We start from the raw sequence: 8733 nt of genomic DNA, 5'->3' as shown, positions 1-8733 counted from the left end.
AATTAAAATCAATATGTCAAAGAGGTATCTGTGCGCCTGTGGTATTATTCACAACAAAGAAGATATGGAAGTAACTAAAGTGTCCATTAATTAATAAATACATAAAGAAAACGTGGCATATATGCTCCGTGGAATCCTATTCAGACTTAAAAAGAGAAGGAAACCCTGTTGTTTGCATGGAGGTACATGGATAAGAATGGAAGACATTCTGCTCAGTGAAATAAGCCAGATACAGAGACAAATACTGTATGGGCTCACTTACCTGTGGAATCTAATTCATAGAAACAGAGTGGAACAGTAGTTACCAGAGGCTGGAGAGGGAGTCAGGAACGGGGAAAAGAGAGATGTAGGTCAAAACATACAAAGTTTCCCTTAGGAGGAGTTGGTTTTTGTGATCTGTCACATAACATGGTGACTACAATTAGTAATAATGTATTGTATATTTTACAATTACTAAAAGAGTAGATTTTAAACTTTTTCACCATGAGAAAAGAATAAATAAGTGAGGTGATGGATATGTTACTTAGCTTGATTTAATCTTTCTACAATGTATGCATATATCAAAACATCACATCATACCCTATAAATACATGACTATTATTTGTCAATTAAATAAGTAAATAAAAATTATAATTGCAAAAAAAGCGTGAAAAGGAAACAACTCACAAATTTCCTTCTTGAGCCTCCCCTATTGTGGATGTCAGCAAGAATCCTGGTCTTCAGCCATAACATCTGCAAAATTCAAGGCAGAGATGAATGGCCACATGCAGCAGGTCAATGGGTCACGTGGCTGGTCCAAGGACACAGGGAATCAGGTGCTCAATGGGGTCCCTGGAGACACGGAGGGCAGGAGCCTATGCTGGGCAGGTGAATGGCTTGGATTCAACCTGGCTCTGTCACTCCTTGGCTGTGTGGCCTTGGACAAGTGATAGAATGGATTGGGTCCACAGTATCCTTGCTTGTAAAGTGGGGACAATAGTGATTGTACATGCTAAGTCCCCAACTGACTTTAACTGTAATCATAGAGTCTCTGGTCTGTGGGTGTTGGTGGTGACTCAGCTGCAGGGTGGGGAACAAGGAGGCCCCAACAGCCAGTACTAAAAAGAGATCTGAAGTTGGTATGCATTCTACCCCTGTCATCGTTTTGGTGCCCCCCAAAGCACAGCCTGAGACAGAGCTTGGGTGTGGGTAGTTTGTTCAGAGGTGACCCCAGGAAGCAGGAGGAAGCAGGGGAAGGTGTGCTCTCAGGTCTCAGATAACGTTTTGAAACACGTACAGAAGTTCTCTATACTGTATTGAATAACACCCCCCCAAAATCTGTGTCCACCTGGAGCCTCAGAATATGACCATATTTGGAAACAGTCTTTGTAGATGTAATTACTTAAATTAACGTGAAGCCACACTGGATTCAGGTGGGCCCTGAAACTAATGGATGATGTTGTTATAGGCAGGCCATGCGAAAGCACAGAGAGGAGGCCATGTGAGGGTGGAGTGAAGACTGGAGAGAGTTTATGAGCCAGAAAGTACCAAGGATCACTGATGACCACTGAAAGCCAGGAGAGAGGCATAGGACGATTTATCCCTCAGGGCCTCCAGGAAGGAACTAACCCTGAAGGCACCTTTACTTCAGACCTCTGGCTTCCAGAACTTTGAGCAAATAAATTCCTATTGTTGGAAGCCACCAGCTTTTGATCATTTGTTACAGCAGCCACAGGAAACTAATAGAGTCTCCCAGAACCACCCACCACACCTCCAGCCATGACTCATCTCCCAGCTTGCCCAAGATTTCCTTCACTCATGCATCCATTCATTCAGTGCACATTCCCTAAGCTCCTGCTTGCTAGGATGATGCGACCTGGTGCCTGGGCTCAGTGAGCTCAGGGGCAGTGAGGGAGACACTAAATCATTGGGACACACGTGTTAAGCTTGGTGATTGCTGGAAACAAAGCAGGTCAAGGGAGCACCGAGGACAGACTCAGCTCAGCCAGGGCTGGGGGCTGTGTGCAGGGTGTAGGGCAGTAAAACTTCCCCAGGAAGACTGCTCACACAGAGAAAACAGTGTGTGCCAGGCACAGTGGGGAGACAGCTTGAAGGATTTGGGAAGAACACTGTTAGGTGCAGTGGGAGAGTCAGGAGATGAAGGCTGGGCATCTCGAGCACTAAGTTGATAGGTTGTGGGCACCTGCTGCCCCCAGCGTCCCTGCATGCCCCTCCTTTCAGGAGGGTGACCCAAGCTGGGCCAAGAGAGTCCTTGCCTGGGACTTCATATATAGTCACCATAAGAGGAACTCTCTCCTGTCTGGCTTGGCTGGAGCTGGGAGTGGCCTGTGACTCTGCTTCTCCTCCTGCTTGGACAAGGCTCTCTGTCAGGGGGAGAAGATGGGGCCAAGGCACAGAGGGAGGCAGTGGAGAGAAACAGAGAAAAAGAGGTTGCCTGACCATATCTGAGGTCAGGTCCACTCCCATCCTTCCCAGTCTCATGTCAGCCTTTGTCTTATGTAAACGAGTTGGGTTTCAGACCCTTAAAACAGAAAATGGAAAACCTCCAGATGGTTTTTAAATGTGTATGTAGTGGGTTGAATGGGGTGGCCTCCAAAGGAAATTTCCACCCGGAACCTCAGAATGTGAACTTATTTGGAATTAGGGTATTTGCTGATGTAATTAAGGTAAGAGTCTCAAAGTGAGTTCATGCTGGGTTAGGGTAGGTCCCAAGTCCAATGACAAGTCCTCAGAAGAGAGAGAAAAGGAGAAGCCACATTGAGAGACACAGACAGTGGAGGCCATATGGTTACGGAGGCAGAGATTGGAATGATGCAGCCTCAGGCCACGGAACACCTAGAGCCACCAAAAGCTGGAAGAGGCAGTAAGGATCCTCCCCTAGAGCCTTCAGGATTGGGGGAATGCAGCTTTGCTGACAGCTTGAGTTCAGGGGAAAGCGAGCATGGTGGAAGAACGGGCTTTTGGCTCATTGACCCACCACTTCTGATGACTCCCAGGGCCCTCTCCTGTGTACCACCTTAGATCCTCTTGGCCTCATCTATGTATGATCACAGCCCCAGCTGTGGTGGCCAGGTGTTCACAGGCTCTGCCCAGCTTCCTGCAACAGTGACCTGACAGCATCTCACCCAATGTTTATCAATACTGGGCTTAGGATGCCACAGGAAGCCTCCTTGGGCTGGGCACATGCACTCTTCAGAACTGTGAGGAATAAACATCAAATAGGATAAACCTTAATCAACAGGGACTTCAAGTCAGTGGAAAATTGCTGCACTCTCTTGACCTTTAATGATTGCTCTGATTCTCATGGAATTGTTGGAGGAGATCAGGAAGTCACAGAAGGTGGAGCCAAGGCACTCCTCCACCCAAGCCTCACTTGTTGTCCCATACCTGATCCTGGGACCACACTAACAGTCCTCAAACAAAAGCTTCTGTCTCAGGCTCTGCTTTTGGGGAATCCAGGCTCGAGCAGGATTCACACATGATTCTAAAGCAGGAACTATTCCATCTGGCTGCATGTGATTGTTCTTCACAGCTAAAGCCAGTGAACAACCATGTATTAAATAAGAACCAGATGAGGCTGTTTTAACAAGCAACCTTGAGTACAGTGACTTCAAAAGGAAAGAGTTTATTTTTCACTTGTGTAGAGTCTCCGCAGAAGGTCCAGGGCTGGTGAGGAGCTGGGAAGCAGGGCACTCTAGCTCGTTCTCAGCCGTCACCACGACTGGTGTCAATGCTCTTGTCATATTCCTGCCTGCAGGAAGAGAGAAGAGGAAGAGTGCTCCTTTTATGGGCTCTGCTCATACCCCATTGACCAAAATTTGTACACAAAATTTTGTTATCAAAATTTGGTCACACCCCTTGCTGCAAGGGGTGTTAAGAAAAGTGGCTTCAGCTAGATGGCCACGAACCCAACCCAAACTGGTGGATCCCATCATCAAAGGGAAATTGGATTGATGGATACTGGGAGACAAGAGCACCCTCTGCTGCCAGTCAAACTGCTTTCAAGAATCTACACCTACAGACACCCTACCATGCAAAACAAACCAATTTGGAGGAAACATAGTGAACATGGGTGGCACTGATTCAGGGCCTCCAAGGAGCAGAGTCCTTTATATTCAGATCAACTAGTAACCTCAGAGCTGTCCTACGAGGCCTGTGCTCTATCATTCCCATTTTACAGATGAGGAAACTAAGGCTCAGAATAAGTAATGTTCTCAAGGTGAAGAAGTGCCATAGTTGGAATTTGATATAACACAGTCTCCTTGGGCAAATATTCTTGACTCCCTTATCACACTGCCTCCCTTTGAGAGCCACTCACTTCCTGCTTCCAACTCTTTCAACTCATAATGACCCTCTCTGGGTCATTATGGTCGACAGCCTCTGGGGAGGCCCCATAAGCTGATGTTTGTTGATATGGTTTGGCCCTGTGTCGCCATCCAAATCGGATATTGAATTGTAATCCCCAGGTGTCGGGGGAGGGGCCTGGTGGGAGGTAATTGGATCATGGGGGTGGATTTCCCCCTTCCTGTTCTCGTGATAGTGAGTGGGTTCTCATAAGATCTGATGGTTTAAAAGTCTGTGGCATCTCCCCCCCTCTCACTCTGTCTCCTGCCACCATGTGAAGAAAGTCCTTGTTTCACCTTCACCTTCCGCCATGATTCCTTCACCTTCTGCCAAGTTTCCTGAGACATCCCCAGTCATGTGGAACTGTGAGTCAATTAAGCCTCTTTTGTTTATAAATTACCCAGTCACAGGTAGTATCTTTATAGCAGTGTGGAAGCAACTAATACATTTATACTCTTGTGTTATCCCCTGCCCTTGAGTGTCAGTGGGGCCTGTGATTTGTGACGAGATGCACATTATTATGATACAAAAGATTGTAACCTCTCTTGCTGGGTGTGAAGAAGCAAGCTGCCATGTTGTAAGATGTCCTATGGAGAGGGCCACATGGCAGTGAACTGAGGGCAGCTCCAGCCTCCGTCCAAAAAAGATAGTGAGGCCCTCAGTCCAGCAGCCTACAAGGAACTGCCAAAACCTATGAGCACAGCCTCCAGTCAAACCTCAGATGAGATCACAGCCCCAGCCAATATCTTGATTGCAGCTTTGTGAAGGCATAGAGCAGAGGACCCAGCCATTCTGTGCCCAGAGTCCTGACCCACAGAATTATGAGATAATAAATGTGAAGTGGTTTAAGCTGCTAAGTGTATAGTAACATTGTTACACAGTCATACATAACTAATACAGTCTTAGTTTCTCTCTCTGAAAATGGGCAAAATACACCACCTTTCAGATGTACACTCAGCCAGTGGGAAGGAAACCATTCTCCTATACTAAGCTGTATTAATTTTCTATAAATGTTGTCACAGAGTACCACAAGCTTAGTGGCGTAAAACAACACATATTCACTTGCTTGCAGTCCTAGAGTTCAGAATTCTGAAATCAGTCTCACTGGGCTAAAGTTGAGCATTGGCAGGGCTGGTTACTCCTGGGGAGACTCTAAGGCAGAATTATTTTCTTATCTTTTGCAGCTTCTAAATTCCATTTTTTATTCCCTGGCTCATGGCCCCTTCCTTCATCTTCAAAGCCAGCAGTGTAGCTTTTTCAAAACCCTCCTTCCATCATCACATAACTTTTGTAACTCTGAGTCTTCTGTGTCCCTTTATAAAAACACTTAAGATTACATTAGGTCAACCCAGATAATCCAGGATAGTTCATAAACGTGTGCTCTTTTAAGCTGCTAAATTTGCGGTAACATTGTTACACAGCAACAGAAAACTAATACTGTGTGTACTAGTCAAAGTTCTCCAGATAAACAGAACCAATATGATATATAGAGAGATAGAAAGGGAGGTTTATTATGGGAATTGGCTCCAGGACTTATACTACTGGGACCATCCCCATCCAGGGAAGTTGATGGTGTAACTTCCAGCAAGTCCTGGAATCCAAAGGCCCGAGAACCAAGAGCTTCAATGTCCAAGGGCAGAAGACGGATGTTCCAGCTCAAGAAGAGAGAGCAAATTCATTCTTCCTCTACTTTTTTTGTTCTACCTGACCCTCAACAGATTGTTTGGTGCCCACACACATTGGTGAAGGCAGAGTTTCTTTACTCAATCTGTTGATTCAGTGCTCATCCCTTCCAGAAAGACCCTCACAGACATACTCAGAAATGTTTTACCAGTTACCTGAGTATCACTTGACCCTGTCAGTTGACACATAAAATTAACCATCACGCTATCTCAAAACCTTAATTTGATCACAGGTGCAAATTCCCTTTGCCTATAAGCTAACACACCCACCAGTTCTGAGGATTAGGACATGAACATGTATGGAGGCCATTATTCAGCCTACCACATCATCACACCTTAGGAACACAACCAATGCTAGTTACTAAGACACCCATATTCATTAGTTTGTTTTTTCATCCATTCTAGACCACCTCGTGTATGCCTGGCATGGCTCTGGTCATCGCAAATAAATGTATGATGTCTGCTCTCTAGGGGTTAAGAAAAGAAACATCTGAACAGTCGTAAAGGGAAAATTGAAAGTTTATATTTCTTCAATGCCTACCATATATGATTACTTTTCTGTTGATCCTGTAACATATTATGAAGAACTTGTGGCTTAAAACAACACAATAGCTGGAGCCGCCGCCACCAAGTCCAAATCTCCTTGCTGCATGCCCCCGATGGCCACCCAATGTGCATTCCCGATTCCTTTTGGTTCTAAGTCCAATATGGCAATTCTCAAGGATCAGCTGATTCATAATCTTCTAAAGGAAGAACAGACCCCCCAGAATATGATTACCGTTGTTGAGGTTGGTGCTGTTCACATGGCCTGTGCCATCAGTATCTTAACGAAGGACTTGGCAGATGAACTTGCTCTTGTTGATGTCACGGAGAACAAATTAAAGGGAAAGATGATGAATCTCCAATATGGCAGACTTTTCCTAAGAAAACCAAAGATGGTCTCTGGCAAAGACTATAATGTAACTGCAAATTCCAAGCTGGTCATGATCACAGCTGGGGCACATCAGCAAGAAGGAGGAAGCTCTCTTAATTTGGTCCAGTGTAATGTAAACATCTTTACATTCATCATTTCTAATATTGTAAAATACAGCCCAACTGCAGGTTGCTTATTGTTTTAAGCCCAGTGGATATCTTGACTTGTGTGGCTTGGAAGATAAGTGGCTTTCCCAAAAGCTGTGTTATTGGAAGTGGCTGCAATCTGGATTCAGCCCAATTCCGTTCCCTGATGGAGGAAAGGCTGGGAGTCCACCCTTCAAGCTGTCATGGGTGGGTCCTTGGGGGGCATGGATAGTCCAGCGTGTCTGTATGGAGTGGAGTGAATGTTGCTGGTACCTCCCTGAGGATTCTGCACCCAGATTTAGGGACTGATACAGATAAAGAACAGCGGAAAGAGGTTCACAAGCAGGTGGTCAAGAGTGCTTATGAGGTGATTAAACTGAAAGGCTACACATCCTGGGCCTTTGGTCTCTCTGTGGCAGATTTGGCAGAGAGTATAATGAAGAATCTTAGGCAGGTACACCCGATTTCCATCACGATTAAGGGTTTCTATGGAATAAAGGATGATGTCTTCCTTAGTGTTCCTTGCATCTTGGGACAGAGTGGAATCTCACACCTTGTGAAGGTGATTCTGACTCCTGAGGAAGAGGCCTGTTTGAAGAAGAGTGCAGATACACTTTGGGGGATCCAAAAAGAGCTGCAATTTTAAAGTTTTCTGATGTCACACCACTTCACTGTCTAGGCTACAACAGGATTTTAGTTGGAGGTTGTGCATGTCATCCTTTTTATCTGATCTGTGATTAAAGCAGTAATATTAAGATGGACTGGGAAAAGCATCAATTCCTAAAGTTAGAAAGAGGCATAGTTTGTAAAATCCTACAGCTATATCCTGATGCTGGATGGTACTAATCTTGTGTAGTCCTATAAGTGTACCACCTTTGAGGCACCACTGCCAAAGCTGCACATGCTGCAGTTACCCCTTGAGCCAGATGGATGCTTACTGTATGTTATATAACTTCCTGGCTCCTTCACCAAACATGCCTAGTCCAACATTTTTTTCCCAATCAGTCACATCCTAGAATCCAGTGTATAAATCCAATATTTCATGTCTTGTGCATAACTGTTTCACAGGATCTTATTCTGTGTGCTATATATATCAGTAGTACACATTGCCATATACTGCAAAAGAAACATCTACATATAAACAATGCAACCAACTATCCAAGTGTCATACCAACTAAAACCCCAATAAACTTTGAACAGTGAAAAAAAAATAAAAATAAAACAACACAATGGATATTCTTATAGTTTTGTAGGTCAAACGCCCAGCACGAGTCTAAATCAAGGTTCCAGGAGGGCTATGTTCCTTTTTGGAGGCTCCAGGGGTCAATCTGTTCCCTTGCCTTTTCCAGCTTCCAGAGGTTGCCTCCATTTTTTGTTTATGACCTCTTCCATCTCAAAACCACCAATTGTGGGCCACAATCTTCTCAGGCTGCCATTGGTCTGGTTCTCTTTCTTCTGCCTTCCCCATCCACCTATAAGGACCCTCTCGATTACATCAGGCCACTGAGATCATCCAAGATGAGCTCTGCATCTCAGGGATGGCTGATATGCAAGCTCAATTTCACCTGCTGCCCTAATTTCCCTTTGCCATGAATCTAATGTGGTCACAGGTCCAGGGGATCAGGAAGTGGACATCTTTGGGAGCCAT

General features: G+C 45.1%; 1 pseudogene; it reads left to right on the top strand.

Moving 5' to 3' along the window:
* The first annotated feature begins 6704 nt into the window (after positions 1–6704).
* LOC103246391 (L-lactate dehydrogenase A chain-like) lies at positions 6705–8016 on the top strand (annotated as a pseudogene).
* Positions 8017–8733: the final 717 nt, after the last annotated feature.

Source organism: Chlorocebus sabaeus, chromosome 27 (genome assembly GCF_047675955.1).
Source record: "Chlorocebus sabaeus isolate Y175 chromosome 27, mChlSab1.0.hap1, whole genome shotgun sequence".
Taxonomy (NCBI): domain Eukaryota; kingdom Metazoa; phylum Chordata; class Mammalia; order Primates; family Cercopithecidae; genus Chlorocebus; species Chlorocebus sabaeus.
The sequence above is the reverse complement of the archived record's forward strand: the minus strand, read 5'-3'. Positions and strand labels throughout refer to the sequence as shown.